At 37.8% G+C, this 20,047-nt stretch overlaps 1 pseudogene; it reads left to right on the top strand.

Moving 5' to 3' along the window:
• Positions 1-20,047, top strand: part of LOC106982513 (60S ribosomal protein L23a-like) — a 174,540-nt pseudogene that overhangs the window by 1,759 nt on the left and 152,734 nt on the right.

Raw genomic sequence — 20,047 nt, 5'->3', positions numbered from 1 at the left:
TTACCTTTTGACTTCCTTTACTCATTTTGCTCATCTCCCCTCCCACCTTTGGCAACCACCAGTCTGTTCTCTGTATCTATGAGCATTTTTTTTGTTTTGTTTTTTAAATTCCATGTGTATTCTGTATGTGAGTGAGATCATATGGTATTTGTCTTTCTCTGACTTATTTCACTTAGCATAATGCCTCCTAGGTCCATCCATGTTGTCACAAATGGCAAGATTTCATTCTTTTTTTTATGGCTGCATAGTATCCTGTGCATCTTCTTTATCCATTTATTTGTTGATGGACATTTTAGTTGTTTCCAAATCTTGGCTATTGTAAATAATGCTGCAGTGAACATGGGAGTCCATACTTACTGAGTTAGTATCTTCATTTCCTTTGGATAAATATCCAGAAGTGGATTTGCTGGATTGTATGGTAATTCTATTTTTAATTTTTCTGAGGAAACTCCATATTGGTTTTTTTTTCATTTTTTTAAAAAAATGTTTATTTAAAGACATTTTCTTTTTTTAAAGTTTATTTATTTATTGAGAGAGAGAGAGAGAGAGAGAGAGAGAGAGAGAGACGGGGAAAGACAGGGGCAGAGAGAAGTAGAGAGAGAATCCCAAGCAGGCTTTGCACTGTCAGTGCAGAGCCCAATGCGGGCCTGAACTTACAAACCGTGAGATCATGACCAGAACCAAAATCAGAAGTTGGCTGCTTAACTGACTGAGCCACCCAGGTGCCCCTATTTATTTATTTTTGAGAGAGTATGCACACGTGAGCTAGCACAGGAGTAGGGGAGGGGCAGAGAGAGAAGGGAGAGAAGATCCAAAGTGGGCTCTGTGCTGACAGTAGAGGGCCTGATGTGGGAGTTGAACTCACATACAATGAGATTGTGACCTGAGCTGAAGTTGGATGCTCAACCAACTGAGCCTCCTAGGTGCCCTTATCCTTTTTTTTTTTTTTTTTTTCTTAAGAGAGAGCATGAGTGGGAGAGAAGGGCAGACGGAAAGAGAGAGAATCTAAAGCAGGCTCCATGCTCAACACGGAGTTTGACACGGGGCCCACAATCCTGGGATCATGACGGAGCTGAAATCAAGAGTCAGATGCTCAGGACACTTGGGTGGCTCAGTTGGTTAAGTGTAGGATTCTTGTTTTTGGCTCAAGTCATGATCTCATGGTTTTATGAGTTTGAGCCCCACATCAGGCTCTGTGCTGTCAGTGTGCAGCTTGCTTGGGATTCTCTCCCTCTTCCTTCCTCTCCCCCAGTCACACTGTCTCTGGCTTTCTCAAATATAAATAAATAAACTTAAAAAAAAAAAAAAAGAAAAAAGACGCTCAACCAACTGAGCTACCCAGGGGACTCTCCATACTGTTTTCCACAGTGCCTGCACCAATTTACATTCCCACCAACAGGGCATGAGAGTTCCCTTTTCTCCACATCCTCACTGACATTTGCCATTTCTTGTCTTTTTTGTTTTTTTTTTCAGTAATGCATGAGTGTAGTTTAATTTTTTAAAGTAATTTTTATACCCAGTGTAGGACTTGAACTCAGAGCCTCGAGATTAAGAGTCTCATGCTCTACTGACTGAACCAGTCAGCGCCCTTATTTCTTGTGTTTTTGATAATAGCCATTCTGGCAAGTGTGAGGTGATATCTCACTGTGGTTTTTCTTTAATTTTTTTTTATTTTTATTTTTAGGTCTTAATCTAAATTCCAGTTAGCATGTAGTGTAATATTAATTTCAGATATACAATATAGTGATTCAATACTTCCATACAACACCCAGTGCTCATCACAAGTTCACTCCTTAATCCCCACCACCTATTTAACTCATTCCCCCATCGCCCTGCTTTCATTGTGATTTTGAAGTGCATTTCTATGAGGATTAGTGACAACTGAGTATTTCTGCATATGCCTGTTGGCCATCTGTATGCCTTATTTGGAAAAATGTCTATTCAGATCCTCTGTGCTGTTTTTAATTGGATTTGTTGTTGTTATTGAGTTGTATGAGTTCTTTATATATTTTGGATATTAACCACTTAACAAATCCCACATGATTTGCAAATATTTTCTCCCACTCAGTAAATTGCCTCTTCATTTCATTGATAATTTCCTTTGCTGTGCAGAAGGTTTTTAGTTTGATACAGGCCCACTTGTTTATTTTTGCTTTTGTTGCCTTTGCTTTTGAGGCTGGTTACAAAAAAATCATTGCCAAGACTCATGTCAAGGAGCTTACCACCTATGTTTTTGTTTTTTGTTTTTTGGGTTTTTTTTTTTTTTAGTAGTGTGATGGTTTCGGGTTTTACATTCAAGTCTTTAATCCAGTTTGAGTTAATTTTTGTGTATGGTGTAAGATAGTGGTCCAGTTTTATTCTTTTACATGTGGCTGTCAAGTTTTCCCAACACCATTTATTGAAGAGACTATCGTTTCTCCATTGTATATTCTTGGTTTCTTTGTTGTAAATTAATTGATTGTGTAAATATGGTTTTATTTCTGGGCTCCTGAATGTCTTTATTAATCATGAAAGAATGTCCTGTGGTTGTCAGAGTAAAAGTCACATCATCATAGTGCATATGTAATGGTTAGTCTCTGTGCAATATTTTAGTTAAGTTTGGATGACTGTATACAGCACATACAAGCAAATTGATCTGTATACATTTTAGTTTGCAGAGTAACAACAGCCTATTTTCCTTCCCTTTCTTTAATTTTATGTAAAATGTATACATCTAGCAGGATATTTTGAGCCTATTCTAGATACAATTTTATACAATGTCGTATAGATATTTGTAATGATGGGGCAAGGGGTGAGTTTAGGGAGAGAGGGAAGAATGGTAACAACAAAAACAAAAACAAAAAGGAACAGCAGAAAAAAATATGTGCAATAGGCAAACATCTCTTGAGGTGGCTTCCTAGAGTCTCACATTTCCCCCTTCTCTGGAACTCTCTGCTTCTATAAGGTTGGGCCCCTGGTGGCCATCTTTGTAATATGTTAGTCTTACAATGTGTTGTCATGGTTGATTGTGTCTGAGGAGGACATTTGACCTAAATTGTGTCCAATGGATGCTCTTTCCCAGCAATTAAAAGAAGTAGGAGGAAGATGCAGACTGAAAGTCATAGGAGGTGAAGTCAGGTAAAGGAAATTCTATGGTAAGAGGGTCAGTGAAGTCCCACTGCTGAGGTCACTAGAGTTGAGCTGGTTCCCCCCATTCTTGACTTTTACTTGGAGTTCATGAGATACCCTAGTGTACTTTCATTAGATTTGCTTTTTGCTTACACCTGGCCAGAGTTGCTTCTTCTGCTCATACCCAAAAGTATAACTAATAGGGCAAGTTGGAATAAGGCAAACTAAATATGAATTTTAAAAGTGGATAAAATGCAAACACTTCTTTCTAAGAGATTTATAATAACTAAAATAATATAAAACAACAACTCCTTTTCAGTTATTATTTTGGCATAATCCCATGACTTCCCTAATTCATGAATGTTCTTTTTCATAGGCAGTGTTTCTGTGATTTAATATTCAGGATCTGTAATCTATTTTCTATTTTCTCACTGCCATGAAATTGTAAGGGTCCAGAGAAAGAACCACAAGTGACCTATTCTAATTTTTTATTTTTAATGTTTATTCATTTCTGAAAGAGAGACCGAGCGTGAGTGGGGGAGGGGCAGAAAGAGAGGGAGACACAGAATCCGAAGCAGGCTCCAGGCTCTGAGCTGTCAGCACAGAGCCTGACGTGGGGCTTGAATCCACGGACTGCGAGATCATGACCTGAGCTGAAGTTGGACGCTTAACTGACTGAGCCACCCAGGCACCCTAACAAGTGATCTATTCTTAAATTAATAGGTGGTGACCAAAGTAGTAACAGGGGAACACAATAGCCAACTTTATTGCGGTTAACCTGTGATTTATGGAATCACCTAAATCTATGGTAGGAATTATATGGCATTTATAATGGCAGAGAGAAGATCCTCTTCAGTACTACTACCATTGATTAATGATTTCTACTCATCATATTATATAAAGAAAAATTTGAAGGCAGATGTGGAAGTCCTACTGGAAATACAACAAAGAGATCACATTCCTTCACAAAATCACGGTTATAATTTTAGAACTGAAAGAGACCATAAAGATAATGGGGATAAGCCTCCATTTTAGAGGTAAGACTACTGAGGAAAACATGCTAAAAGATCTGCCTGTAATCACAGACCCCATGAATCCTGGAGTGCCAAACTAGTAAGCTTCTCATCACACATAATAATAAGACACCCTTTCCTGAACACTTCTACACTCTGTTGGGTCCTAACATCTTTCAGCCCTCCAATAGTTTCTTGCCTCTGGTACATTCTCCATTAACATTTGATGCCTGGGAAGTCTTCCTGGATTTTATGCATGAGGAAGGCCTGCAATGGGCCTTTAACAGTTGGCAGGAATTGGTTAAGTAAAGAAGGAATGTAAGGGACACCAGACAGAGTCAAAGACTTGAGATAGGACTTAACGCAGTGTAGAGCGTTGTGGGACAGTGAGGAGGAGACCAACGTGATTGGACTGAAAGTCCAAAAGTAGAAAGATGAGCTCATATTCATTCCTCAAGTTGTCTCAAATAGAATCTCATCGGTAAAACCTATCTGATTTCCTCAGATGGAATTAAGTAAGCCTCTCCTCAATGATCCTATTGTATCCTATTGTAGAGGTAATCGTCACATTATATTTTGTGTATGTGTTTATATGTGCAGCCTAAGGGCCAGGATCATATATTAGATCTGTGTGCTGACAGTACCTTATATTGTACCTGAATAAGGCAGTTACTTCATGCATAGTCCCCATAATTGCTATATATATATTTTTAAACCTGGCCCACTTATTCACATTTCCTATAAAATCCCTTCAGACATTTGCATTTTCAACTTCTATTTTAGGGAATAAAATCGAATTCTTTGAGTCAGCCTATGAGCCCCTTTGTGAACTGACTTCTATCTACTTTTATAGCCTATTTCCTCCAGTTTAATTAATTAGTTAATCAACAAACCAGCCATTTATTGAGTACCTATCACATGCAGTGAATCTCAAAGTCCAGCCATATCAATTATTTCCCATTCTGAGCTCTTCATTTTCTCCCTTGCTAGCATTTGTTGTTGCTTTTGCCTGGGAATTATCTTACTTCTCTCATCCCATTTCTGAGTCCCATTTCTAGGTGACCACCATTCCAGAAGCTTCTGTGAAACCCCCTTACCCATGGCCTCACACTTCCCCCTGCAAGCTTCTGCTGTGGCCTTACTCCTATTGGATATGATTGTCCCTGTGTGTCTGCCTTCCTGAGTAGAACATGTGCTCCTTGAAGCAGAGACTGTGTCCTTTTCTTCTTCACTGGTTGGCAGAAACTCTGGCATATATGGGGCCAAACTGAATGAATAAATGAATGAAAATCCAAAGTTTTCTCATTGGATTAGCTTGGTGGTTTAATGTAAAACAAACAAATGCATCCATAGTCTCAGTGGAATTTGATTTCAAAGAAATGACACTTGCTCTGTAAACAAAGTGAAACATTTGGTTAAAGAGAAAGGATTCCTTCATTTGTTCAGAGTAATTTGTAGACTGCTGGATTAGATGATTTCTAAGGTCCACTTAAGGTCTAATGTTTGATAAATTTATGTGTGTCATTTGAAACCTGAAGTAGATAACTGAACGAATATCACAACCTGGTTAACAATGCTAAGATCTATAAAAGGCATTAGGCTGAGCAAAAATAGAATGAAAAAAAAAAAAAGCTAAACTCCTGAAGTTAAATAGACCAATGAATCGATATTATTATTGTACATTTAAGTCTGTATCTTAATTATGTTTGAGATATGCTCCAACTCCTGGTATAAATATGGGGAAGGAATTCTGTTTTCTGAGGTCACAGTGCCAAATTTCAACATCCTAGTGTGTAAGGGATCCTTCTAAAAAAGATAACATCTTCAGGGGAAAAATAAAGCCTTGGAAGAAGTAGCAAGTCTCCTACATCAGCACCAGGATTCCTGCTCATCTTGTAGGTGAGCTTCTTACCATTTCATGGAGGGCTTAAATCATCTAGGTTACCTCTGGTCTTTTGTTTGGATTACTTCCTCCTTTTTTTAATCCATAACATGCAACAATAATATTTTTTCCTATTTCCTATAGTTGTGGAAAATAAAAATTATCATGCTTCTTAAGTGCTTAGTCCAGTGCCTGGCAAACAATAACTATTATTATCTCTTGAGTCAACTAGATAGCTTAAAGATAGACAATATTAATAATAGTGTGTGCAGATATTTGCTGAATGAATGAACAGCAGTTAACTGTGGGCAGAGAATTGCACTATTGATTTTATGTGCAATAATTTATTTAATCCTCACAATAATCCCACGAAACAGGTACTATTATAAGTGATACTTTACAGATTGCATCTCTGAAAGGCTGATGAGCTTGTCCTTTTTATATGGACAATTACTCTCTGAGGGGTTGTCTTGGTTGGCAAGGTTAGGACTCAAGCTTAGTTCTATTTGTCTTCAAAGCCCATGCTCAGATTTCTACCATGCCATGCATTCTCTGTCATTGCCGCAGGTAGATCCCAGACCCTCAAAGAGCCACACTTGGCAAGACGTTGGTTGAAAACAAAGTCTTTGGGTTTAGTTTTAGGAACTCCTGGGGTCTTCATCCCATGTCACACTACGGTAGCTAGCTTAAGTAATTTCATTTCTTTTTTTCTTTTCTCTTTGACCATTACCTAGTTCTAGTATAATGTATGCACCCTAGGTTTCACTCCTAAAATAATTGATCTTGATAAACCAATGTTTTCCTGTGCCTGTTCTATCCTCAGCTTCTCTGTTGTTAGTCTGATTTACTCTCTGGCATTATTGATTTTGATGTTTCACTTCTTTCAGAGTCCTCATTGAAAGACTGTGTAAACCAGAGGCATTGGGAAGGAGTTAGCCATGCGAAGTATGTGTCTGGAGGGGAAGTGAGGAATGTAGTTGGGAAAAGGTGTATCCCAGGCAGATAAGGTGTTGAGGATTTTATATAGAGACTGCTTAACAATGAGAGACAAAGTTGTTTGAATTGAATTAAAGACTTGTAGACATAAAGTTTTAATTTTTTTAATGTTTATTTATTTTTGAGAGAGAGAGAGAGACAGAAAGAGAGAGAGAGCGCGCACAAGCAGGGGAAGGGCAGAGAGAGAGGGAGACACAGAATCCGAAGCAGGCTCCAGGCTCCAAGCTGTCAGCACAGAGCCCAATGTGGGGCTCGAACTGATGAACCATGAGATCATGACCTGAGCTGAAGTTGGAGGCTTAACCGACTGAGCCACCCAGGCGCTCCTAAAGTTTTAATTTTTATATGGTGTCAAATAGCCTCAACTCTGAGGAGCCAGATACTCATGCTCATTCAGCAAGTATTTGTTGAGTGCCTACCATACGTGCCAGGTACTGTCCTACGCATACAGGTGGTTGTCAGTAACAGTACTATGCAAAGCCACTCTTCTCCCGGAGTTCGCATTCTGGTGAATGTTTATATGGGGACAGACGATAAACAAAACAAGAAATAAGTTTTAAGAATTTAGCTGGGTTCATGTTCTTTGAAGAAAATAAACTAATATGATCAGAGTGGTTGGGCCGGGGCCAGGGAGAAGTGCAGCAATTGTACACTGAGGCATCAAAGCAGACGTCTCTGAGAACGTGTCTTGATTGCTGAGATTCGAACGTCCAGAAGAAAACAGCGTTGAACCCACTGGGTGCCAGAGCATTCCAGGAAAGCTGCCTCACATGGTCAGTTGGAGGAAAAAGGAAACCAGTTAGCAAAACTGCTTCCTTTTCCTTCTTCTGAGAGCTCCGATTCCAGGAAATAAGATGTCATTTGTTTCTTTAATCACATGTGTGATCCACATGTCCCTGAGACCTTGGATTTTAACATTAGCACCGAAATCTTGCTCATTTTAAGCTTTCTTTTTGTTGTAAGGAATTCTTTCCTACATACCGTTAGAGTCCTCAAGGGGTACCTTCTGTGCTCCAGGGAATCTGTTCTGGTTATTGCTCCCTGTCACCGTTGTTGGATGAGTTGCTGTCACTGCTTTTGCCGCTGGCTGAGTCATGCTCGCCTTGACAGCCTCACACCATCCTTTCCACTAACAGAGATTAATTCAGTGTCTCTTGAGTCCAGTTCTTCATACCACGAATGCAAACTGGAGGTCTTCCAGTAATGCTGCCTGTCTGTTGGACTGGGGACCCGTGGTGCAGCAGGGTGCCATTTGAAATGGAGAACTCTTCCTTTACTTTTGCTTGGATCCTGAAGTGTTACAGAGTTTGGTGAGCAAGCCCTTTCAGTGTTGTTCACAAAGTCTCTTTTCCCCAGGGAGAACCATACCATGTGGGTGGCTGCGTGCTCCTATAATATAGCTCTGTCAATAGTGGACCTTAGTGGTTGCCAGCTATCTGAATCTCTCTGTGTCTGGGAATGCCTGCTTTATGTATCTAAGTGAGAGTTCAGAGTTGACTTCCCACTATAAAATGCTAAACTGCCAGATAGCTGCTTTCTCAGCCTCCCTTGCTCCTAACGTATGGATACATGCTCTAGGCATTGCTAATCACATGAATCCTTTCCTCTGCCTTCCATGTTGGTGGTCCAAGGTACACAGTCTAATGCTCAGTGGTAGCAGCTTCCTCACAAGACTAGTTTTATGCTTTTTTTTTTTTCCTTGGCTGCATTGTCCCCAGGCTTCCCGGATGGTCTGTGAGCTGTCAATCTCTTTTTGAAATTTCTTTATTCTTAAATTGGATGGAGCCACTTTTGGCTGCCTGCCACATAGGGAAGTGAAGAGAAGGGCCAAAAGAAAGACCAAGAAAAAGGAAAGACATAACTCCCGTGCTTGGGGGAAAATATTCTCTTCTTCTCTTCAACTGGGTATGAACAAGGAGGCACAGAGTCCCAATTGCCATCCACAGTTATCTTGCAACTGCAAGGGAATCACTTTGGGATGATGCATCCCCATATGAGGTGGCAGAATGAAGAGGGGTAAAGCATCTCGATGATATCACTGAACCTTTGATTTTACTTTATCTAGAACCTGTTTTACTTCTGATCTTAAAATTTTCTGAGATAATAAATTTACTTACCGATAAACAAGCTTAAGTTGGGATTTTCAGTTGTTGCTACCTTTAGTACAATGAATGCAAATAATAATGCCTAGCTTTTATTGAGAACTTAACATGTTGTGGGCACTTTGCATTCACTCAGTAAATATTCATTGAGCACCTACATATGTTAACTCATTTAATTGCTATAACAACCTAAATGTTACAATAGCATAGTGTTGTGTATGCAGGTGGATGTATTGACTTAAATTTAGACAATGCATAGGTATAGGCCTGTATAAATGTATATAGATACAGATATAAGCATGTGTGTGGTATAGATGTGATGATGGTTATGGCTTTGGGTGTAGATAGAGATATACATAAAGATGAAGATATGTAACTAAATGATAAATGAGATTTATCACCTATGGCAGCTAAATCCCAAAGCTGAGGATGCCAGTTGCTAAGTATTCCGTGTCCTAAGGGTACAGTGCACAAGTAGCTGGAGTCAGGAATCTTCAAAATTTTCATTGAGGGGTGCTAGTTCAAAGAATTGGTCCAGTCATCAGATTCACTCAGGTGGTATTAGAAGAGGCCTAAAGAGAGAGGATGGTGTGGAGAATGTGGTGTTTGTGAAGAGAGGCTGTTCCTTTCCCATCACAAGAGCTAACAGTTTCATCAACAGTTTTTCAACCTTATCAGGATGGTCAACTCCTTAGCTTAGGATATGCCATGTACCCATGCTTCTCTCATTCAGCTCGTTTCACATTTTAATACCAAGTATAGTTAATATGACTTGTGGGACTAGTAGAAAATATGGCTCACACTTGCTGAAACATTAATAAGAAAATGTATTGGCACAATTACCAGAAAATCCAGAAGCAGGACAGATTGTAGGTTTAGGGTGATCTGATGACTTAATAATTCTGTTTTGTCTTCTGTGGTATTAGGCAAATTAGCCTTACAACGTAGGATGGCTGCCAATAGTAATCAAGTGTATATATGTTTCCTTGTTTATTCTTGTGGGAAAAAGAACTTCCATCTAAATGTTCTAAGCAAGAGTCCTGAGATTTATTCTGATTGGGCTGTTTAAGTCACGTGATCGACAGTACACCAGTGACAGCAGCCAGGGGAATGAAACCTGTTTGCTGGCTTAAGTATACCTCTGGTAGACCTTGAATTATCTTTACCCCAAGTACATGGATTGGATGAGGGATGGGGTGTTTATCTGAAAAATCTGGATGCTGTTAGGGAGAGAGAATGGAACAGGAATGTTGAAAAATAATATTTTCTACAAAGAGAGTTAATGACACAATGAGGGGTGTTCATTGATGGAGATACATGCAAATCCTAGATAAGAGGCCGAAGAACTTAGATTGTGTCCCAGTTAATAGGTAAAGATATATAGCTTTTAGAGAAAGGTTGGGATGGTTTTGAAGAATTCTGTATCAATAAAGATCAGTTTATATTTCCACTGTGATCTGTATTCAATTGTGGAGAGTTCTGTTAGGTGGTGCCTCATACAGACAGGAAGTGCATGTCCCTCTCTAGCCAATCAGAGGGAGAGGCATCAACTTCACTGTGGCTGTTTAGTGATGAGGAACATCTGCCTCTTGACAGCAGTCCAGCTGGAAATGTGGGAAAGTTGATCTCCACCCCAGGTTTTCTCTTCCTTAAAAGTGAAGAAATATACTCTGCGGAACAGAAAAAGATGGGGCACACCACTTACGTTTATTTCTAAAAGTTGGCTGACTATTTCTACTTGAATGTCCTGCCAGCACTGTAAAGCTACCATTTCTTCAATGTCCTTCCTCCTCCCATCTTGATGTTTCTTCCCCTCTCTACTTTCATTGGTGATGATATTCTTACCTACCAGATCACCCAAAGCAGAAAACTTGAGAATTGTCCCATATTTCCACTTATCCTGTTCTTTACACCCTGTCAGAAGCAGTCTTTTGTTTTCCAAATACTTTTCAAAACTGTTTTCTCTTCCATTACCACTACAAACAAATACCTTCCTTCGGGCATGCACATATATTGCCTTGGACCAATGCAATTAGCCCCAGATTGGTATCCTTGACACAGGACGTTCATTCTCTACTTTTGCTACTAGAGTGAGCCTTCTGGAACACAAATCTGGATGCATTATAATTCACCTACTGAAAATCTTTTATTATTGCTCAGTCACTTAGAAGATAAAATGCAAAACTCTTTAGCCTTGCAAGTGGCACCCAACAACCTTTGTGATCTGGTCCCTGCCTACCACTCTAGCCTTATTCCTCATTTTGTGTTTCTCTCTCTTCAGTCCACATACTGGATGAATTGCTTGTCATACTGTTACGTGTAGTATACTACATATGAATACTCTTTATAACTTCATGTGCACTGTAACATCCGTACCCATATAACAATACTGTGATTACTTAATTTTATTCACATATACTTGAAATATATATTGGTTGATGTATATCCCAATGATGAAGACAGTGATAAGTGAAGATAATGTGAAAACTGGAAGAGAATATCGATATAACTTGAAAATGCATTAATATATAACTTATTTGTTTTAAATTTTTACTCCTTGTTATGCTAAGTGAAATAAGTCTTACAGAGAAAGACAGATACTGTATGTTTTCACTCTTATGTGGATCCTGAGAAACTTAACACAAGACCATGGGGGAGGGGAAGGGGGAAAAAAAAGTTACAGAGAGGGAAGGAGGCAAACCATAAGAGACTCTTAAAAACTGAGAATAAACTGAGGGTTGATGGAGGGTGGAAGGGAGGGGAAAGTGGGTGATAGGCATTGAGGAGGGCACCTGTTGGGATGAGCACTGGGTGTTGTATGGAAACCAATTTGCCAATAAATTTCATATTAAAAAATAAATAAATTTTTACTCTTTTCACTAAAACACATTTTTACATAAGCAAAATATTAAGGGTTTTTTTGTGAGGCAGAAAGAACTCAAAAAAACAAAAAGAACTTTTATGTGTATATCTTTAAACTATAGATCTTCAAGGGCAGAAGCCATGTGGAATATATTCTTGAATTACTAGTACCTGCACAGCATCTGGCATGTACAAGTTGCTAAGTGAAGGTCTGTCCAATGGATGAGTGAATGAATGGATATAAAAATAAAATGTTAAGTTGATGCTCTGGATGCCAACTATCATGAATTCTATCACAGAATTCTATCACATAAATTCTATCACTATCACAGAAGTGCTCATTTCAAATGGTGAATTTGCATGTGTATTTGTGTATGTGTGTGTTATTACACAAGTACTTACTGCCTGAAGTGACAACAGAAAAAATTAGAAAGCAGGTTCATCACAGAGGAGTTTTTGTTTACTTTGCCCCCTCTTGGCTATTCCAACCATTCCTTTCATCCTGCTAATTCCTACCTTCAGAGTTCAAGTTTACTGGAAGGGATTAGGAATATACAAACTGCTTGCTAAAAGCTACCTAGTTCCTCATAAGAACCCATGATGTAGTTCTTGAGTATTTCTAGGAGTGCAATTTCAGAATGGGAACTTTTTTTGCCAGAGAGTTGAAAAGAGGAGGCCAGGTAATGTGTAATGTAGTAGAGGGGGGCAGTCTTTGAGAGAGACTAACATGGTAATAGTAACGTCCATTTTTTTAGAATCTGCAGTGTGTCTGGCTCTATACTAAACTAAACACTTTATATTGTCTTATTTAATCCTCAAAATAACTCTTCAGATACTGTTCTTATTCTGTTTTTCCAGATGAGGAAATTGAGTGTTCACATTACTATGTCTTTTCTACAAATTACACCAAAATGAACATTTGTTATGCTCATGGATTTGTGGATCAGGGATTCAAACGGGGATGACTTATCTCCACTTCACAATGTCTGAGGCCTCAGGTGGAGCACTTGAGGGCTGCGTCTGTCATCACCTGAAGACTCAACTGCTCACACGTCCAGGCATTGATGCTGGTGGATGGTAAGTACTTCCGTGCTATTTTCATGTGGACTAATTTGCAGTCCTAAGAGCATGGCAGATGGATTTTAAAGGTAAGTGTTGAGAGAGGGGAGAGAGAGAAATCACTTCTATGATTAGCCTTGGACGTTATAGCAGTGTTAACTTCTGCCATATTCTGTTTATTAAGTGACTGTGTGACTATGTAGAATGCCCAGTTTCAAGAGGCGATGAAACTGACTTCTCTTGATAGAGGAGACACAAGGTTCTGAAGCATAAATATCGATGTAGCCACTTTTGGAAAATACAGTTGACTACACAAAGCCTCAGAGAGTTTAAATAAGTCTCCCAAACAGCTTGTAAATGGAGCAGCTCCAATGGGAGATTAGATTTACTTGTCTCTAACTTTCTGTGCTTGCCACTTGATCACATTGTAGAATGCTACCAGATCATTAAGATCTTAAAAGAACTATATATACATAAGTATATATATATATATATGTATACGTGTATACATATGTATACATATACATATGTATATATATACATGCTTAAAAACTATATGTAAATAAGCAAAAATAGTTATATGAACAACTTTAATTCAGAGTTTAGAACCTTTCAGAAGACCCCCAGGCTTCCAGATTTGCAGATCACCAAGATAATGGTTTGTGCCTATTTTTTGTACCTTTCTAATGTTACCTATTCACTTTTTCCTTTAATTATGTTATTTGTGCATGTGTCTTATAACTTACTCCCTCCACCAACATAACTACCCTGCTTATTTTATTCAGGGTAGGATCTTGTCTAATTTGATTCATCTTTCTACCCTGATAACACCTATTATGAGAAGCTGGCTCACAATAAACTCTCAATAAATGCTTGGCAATTGAATTAAAAATAGCAGTTCATACTAGCATAAAATAGCAGAATAGTGTGACTTTGTTATTGTTGAACTGCTCTGGGATACTTGGATTATGGGTATTGTGAGGACCAGATTAGGTAATTCAAGTGAAAGTGTTTAAAATGTCAAATGTGCTTTGTGATTAAAAGGGTAATGGTGGCTTTGGTCCTGGAACTCTGATAGACCTGTGAGGAAAACATAGAAATGTTTAATTTTTGGTCTTTAACCTGTGGCATGGGTTGGTTTTCTAGGAATAAATGTAAATCATGGTCACAAGGTCAAAATAAATATAGCATTGCATGGTAGGAAAAATCTCCTCAATATGTCACTCTATTATAATTTTAATATAACTCATAACTAATATTATGCTACTTGTAATATTTTATTTTGCTTTTACTCTCAAAAATATGTCTTAGAGATCTTTCCATGTAAGTACATATAGATTTACTACAGTCTTATATTACTATCCATAGTTCTGTGGTATGGGCACACTGTATTGAAACAATTCCCTATTCGTGGACATTGATCCTATTTTTTTCTTTTGTTGAAATTATAATGTTGCATTGACATACTAGTGGATGGCCAGAATTTCTTTTTTCCTTTTAAGTTTATTTTATTTTGAGACAGAGAGAGAGCGAGCACACAAGTAGGGGAGGGGCAGAGAGAGAGGGAGAAAGAGAGAATCCCAAGCAGGCTCCACCCTGTCCCTGCAGAGCCCAACATGGGGCTCGAACTCACAAACTGTGAGATTTTGACCTGAGCTGGAATCAAGAGTCGGACTCTTAACCAACTGAGCCACCCAGGTGCTCCAGAGCCAGACTTTCTAGAGGATGGATTCCTGAAAGTGAATTACTGGATGAAAGGATATACTTTTTAATGTTTAAAATTTTGATAGATATTGGCAAATTATTCTCTAAAATGGCTATGTGGATATACTCCTACCAATATTTCTCTGTGTGTTTTTAATGCCGACTTTGATGTGATTGATCTAGGAAAATTATAGTGTATTACGTCAAAGAATCCCCATGTCAATAAATGAAGGATTTTGAATTGACCTCTGGTTTGAAATTCTTACTCTGCTACTTACTTGTTGTATGATCTTGGGTTAAATTACTTGTTCTTTTTCAGCCTCCATTTTCTTCATCCACAAAATATAGGCAATGATAGCAACCTTCCTGGATTGTTGAAAGAGTAATAAATAAGACAACTACATATGTAAAGTGTGTGGTGAACTTCTACGAGCTAAGTCTTATATAATGTTCAATTATTTTTCCTTTCCTTCATCAAGTTTTTATTTAAATCTAATACCTCAAAATATAAGTCCTGTTTGGGCCCTTACATATCTTATTACAAAGTCCAGCTTAAATAACTAAATTTTCAGAAGAATATAATTTCTTCTGAAATTATAGATTAAATTTCAAAAAATATATACTTGGAAAAATGCATTTTGATTCTGCTGACTTTAAAAAGCCATACACCTGGCACTGTAGTTTTTTAAAACTTTCTTTTAATTGCTCTCTTTGGCTATATAATAATAATCATTGCTTCTTGACACATTTGTGTCCTAAAATATGTGCTTTAGTAGTGCTGTGTCATGCTAATCCTGGAGGAAAGCTAGTTCTCCTATTTTTATTTTCAGAGCTGATGTTATACCTTAAGGAAATATTTTTTAAAAGTTGGAGTTTCTACCTATTAATATCAAATGTTCCTAAGAAAAAGATAAAGGACATCAAAACTTCACAATTATACTGTAACCCTTGATTGTGTTTCCAGAAATTACTTGGGCTGAATAAAATTATTTGGTTTGTAATGAGTTTTAGAAGAAATGAAGAGAATGGAGGTATTGGAAAATGAAGTGTGTCTCTTAATTGAAAAGACTGTTACTTTCCAATCTAAATCAAATTATTATGACAGTGGTTTCAAGCAATTGGAAAGAAGAATTATTCTCTGGAAATAATGAGTTCATTATATAACCTAAAAATATACGTAAAAAAAAAACTTTTTGGTTGTCTTTCTGCTGAAATATATGAGTTAAAAATGAAAATATTTTTATTGTTCATCTGCAGAATTCATTGTTTTTCAAAATAATGTATAAGCATTAGAAGATAGGTGTCTGATTCCTTTCTGGAATTTTCATTTTTGCTATCATGAGATGCAAACTACCTAAAAAGGAACTGAAACTATACATATGCTATATAGGTATAAATATATTAAAATTTTTTTTCCTTTTTAAGTAAAGGAAACCCCCATTGGGGGGCTCAAGCTCACAACCCCAAAATCAAGAGTTACGCACTGTACAGACTGAGCTAGCCAGTCTGTATATATCAGTCTGTACTGATATGTGGACCATGCAATTCATTATGAGGCATAGTCCTTAAAACTCATGGAGTCTTGTGTTGCTTGGGTTTCCACATTTTGGAAATTGAAAAATTATCACATTTGGTAAAACAATGTGATAATACTAATCTGCCTGTCAATATCTAGTCAATACCTATTTTTACCTATCTGTCCATCTGTCACCAATTTACAGTATACATACTCTGCATGTTACTCTTTTTTCTCTTAAGTAGGTACTCTCTTCTTTTATTTATATGTGTATACACACACACACACACACACACACACATATTACTGTGTCAGTTATACTTCTTTTCTTTCCAATTTTTGTATAAAATTCAGTAGGTTGAACTTTTAGAATAGAGGCATTTGGGATCAAATGCTCATAGAATCACATCAAGCCTGTTCACTCTTAAATAGTTGTAACTGTTTGAAAATCTTTCTTGTTTTGAACTGAAATTTCTGATTTCATTTCATAACCCTATGGTTCCTTTCCCCTTTTCCCTTCAACTCAGTTCTCTTCTGCAGTCTTTTACACTCCACTTTGAGGCTCTAGACAGGAAATATTTTGTAATATTTGTATGTACAAATATATGTATATATCCCTCTCTGGTTACTTTCTTTTTCTGTACTCTGATTATTAATCTTACTCTCAGATTTTAGTGACAAACAATTCTAAGAGTTATCACCTATGTTCCGACCTATCTATATGCAGAGTGAGGGTAATAAGTAAAATAAATTTGAGATTATCAACCAGTGTGATTTCTCTTAAGTCTAATTCTCATTCTTTCTGTATGCTGTTCTCAAAGATAAACCTTCTAAAAATGAGTGTCACTCAAATTAGTATCTCAAAACCCTTCCCTAAGTCTATACTGTGTAAGAGATGACGTGTAAATGCTGTATCGAGTCATTGCAGACCCTTTAATCCATCTTGCCAGCACTATTTTCAACTGTTCTTTCACCAGAAACTGTAGCAAAATAAATCTGCTTATTGCTCTCTGATAGTGTATTGTACAGAGGCCAGGCTGTTTTACTTTTAAAAAAAAAATTTTTTTTAATGTTTATTTATTTTTGAGAGACAGAGAGAAAGAGAGTGAGTGTGGAGGAGAGGCAGATAAAGAGGGATACACAGAATCCGAAGCAGGCTCCAAGCTATCAGCACAGAGCCTGATGCGGGCCTCGAACTCATGAACCGCGAGATCATGACCTGAGCTGAAGTTGGACGCTTAACCAACTGAGCCACCCAGGCACCCCTAGGTTGTTTTACTTCTTGCTTTGCCACCATCTCACTGTTTAGTTTGGGTGATGTGTCTCACTAGAAAAGGACTGGTCGTAGTATCTACTTCATAGGTTATTAGGAGGAGTAAAACTATTCATACATATAAAATCCCAGAAAATTGTGCATGACACGTGAAAAGAATTCAGTATATATTAGCAAAGAATGGCGATATGCCTCATTGAGTTTATTTTCATATACTATTCGTTTTTCCTATAAAATCTTGACTGTTTTGTCTTTAAGCCCTCCCTTCCTTCAAAACACATTTCAGATGTAATCTTTCGCATCCTTCAGTGATGCCCTCCCTTCTGAAACTGTGTTTCTTTTCTGTGTCATTGATGCAGTGCTTAGTTAAAGTGACCACATTATTATTCGAGTGGGAACTCTTTTAATAGGAAAATGAGTACTTTTGGTAATTACACTGGGACAACTGGCATAAATTGACTGACCTGGGCAAAGGGACAGATGGTTATCCTCTGAATAGTAGAGCCTTAAGTTACCAAATCTGTTATTATCAAATCAAAGCAAACCTTATCTTTATATGCAAATTGTTATGGCAGATCTCCTATTAACTTGTCAGGAAATGAGGTTCATCAAAATGAACCTCACCTGTTTCTGGCCATTCCCAGAGTACTACTTCTCATCTGTTAGGCACAAATACCTCTTCTCTTCGGTCTTCATTTGATCCTCATTCTTCTGCCTTCCTGACCACTGATCCTTATGAGACAGTCACTCTACCTGGTAGTCCTTGCATTGCCCAGCTCCACTGACTCCCCACCTTCCCCTCCTTAATCTCCACACGAATCCTTCTCTAGGCTCTGGATAGGAAGAACTACTCCCACTTGTATTGTTCCTTCCCAAAATGCATGCACCAAGCCTTTCTTAATAACCCACAATACAACTGACACCTATGATAATTCTTGCTTAGGCTTCATTGATCCATCATGGTTGAAAGAAGAGGCATTTAAGTCAGAGAATTCCTAACAACCACTGCCTACACCTATGCACATTCTGGTTGCTCAGAGGCTCATTCTTTGCCTTGCTTTTAGCCTATCTCCGCTGACTCGGGACAGCTCAAACCCTATCATTTGAAACACTCCAGAATTCATAGTCTTTTTCATGTATCAAATGCTCCCACCCAAAAAGAGACAAGTTTCTCTATACACAGGTTTCTCACCCCTCAATCTCCGGAACCCAGCCCTCTTGTTTAATGTCTTTTAGGATGACTGATGATAGGAAAACTCCTCCTGTCTGGGGAAACTCCACCCTGATCCTCAAGGATGTGGTTTGGTTCTATGCTCTTGATAAGGTAATCGTAAGAGACTGACATTGGTATATTTCTATAAAACTGGGATATTTAGCATTATTCATCATTACCTATTACATAGTATTTGCTACTTTGCTACTTGTATCTTTATAAATACATTCTATAGCCTTAACTAGATTGCGTGTTCCTTGGGAGTAGGTGTGTCCTTTCCCTGGCAAAGTTCCAGACACAGAAATGGTGTTCAATGAAAAGTTTGTGTTAAATGAGTGTGAGGTGAAGAGGTAATAGAAAACACTGCTAACGTATGAAATACCTACTCCTTCCTCATGTATTGTTTCTTCCTTTTGGACAGTAGTTTATGTGTAGAACACCTTTCTATGAATCTCTGGGTTCTCTTGGTAGTGCTGTGTTGTGTACTGGTCTATTCAACCCATTTTTCTGGCCCGTACTGCTTACACTGTAACATAGCTTTCCTTTTGGGCTAAGTTAGTCTTATATTCTTAGCATCAAGCACAGAACTCAAACCTTGGTGAAAGGAGAGTTATGAAGTGAGATCTACCAGAGATAGGAGTCACAAAATCACCAGTATTAACGCGGGGCTCTTGGTGATTTGTGTTAGGAAATTCCCTCACCAGCATTATCTTCTTCTGAACAGACCTTCAGTAGCTTGCTCTGGCAACTATTCAATTGTGTAAGACAGAAATATTTCTCTCAAGTATAAATTTTCCTCTTTTCAACTCTAATAGTTCTCACATAATAATATATCTTTGTCAACCAACATTTTCGTGTGTGCTCCATTGGATATCAAACATGACACAAAACAAGGAAAGGTCTTACTCTTTTATCAGTGCAATGTTTTCTTCTATCATTCATGCTGACCTGGTGTCAGCAGCTATTTCACAGACACCATCATCAGTACTTACAGTTAACCACAGAGATGTATTCCCAGATTTTGACCTTTGTTCTAGATACTGAGGACAAAGAAGAAGAAAAAAAATGATAATCTGAACAGAAAATGATGGAAGAGTCAGTAAAGGTAGCACTGAGTAAAAAATTCTGCCATTTGTTATAATTTAGTTTTAAGAATGTTTTTTAAAATTACATACTCATTTTAGCTAAGCATATTCAAGTCTTCCAAACAATGGCAGATCTGTTATTTTCATTATTTTAGTCACTGTCATATAATTTTAATGCTGTGCATTTTGATGGGCATTATATTTTCTACCTGGTTTGTGAAATAAGAGATAAAA

The sequence above is a fragment of the Acinonyx jubatus genome, chromosome F2, assembly GCF_027475565.1.
Source record: "Acinonyx jubatus isolate Ajub_Pintada_27869175 chromosome F2, VMU_Ajub_asm_v1.0, whole genome shotgun sequence".
Lineage (NCBI taxonomy): Eukaryota > Metazoa > Chordata > Mammalia > Carnivora > Felidae > Acinonyx > Acinonyx jubatus.
This window is presented reverse-complemented; position numbering and strand designations above follow the sequence as displayed.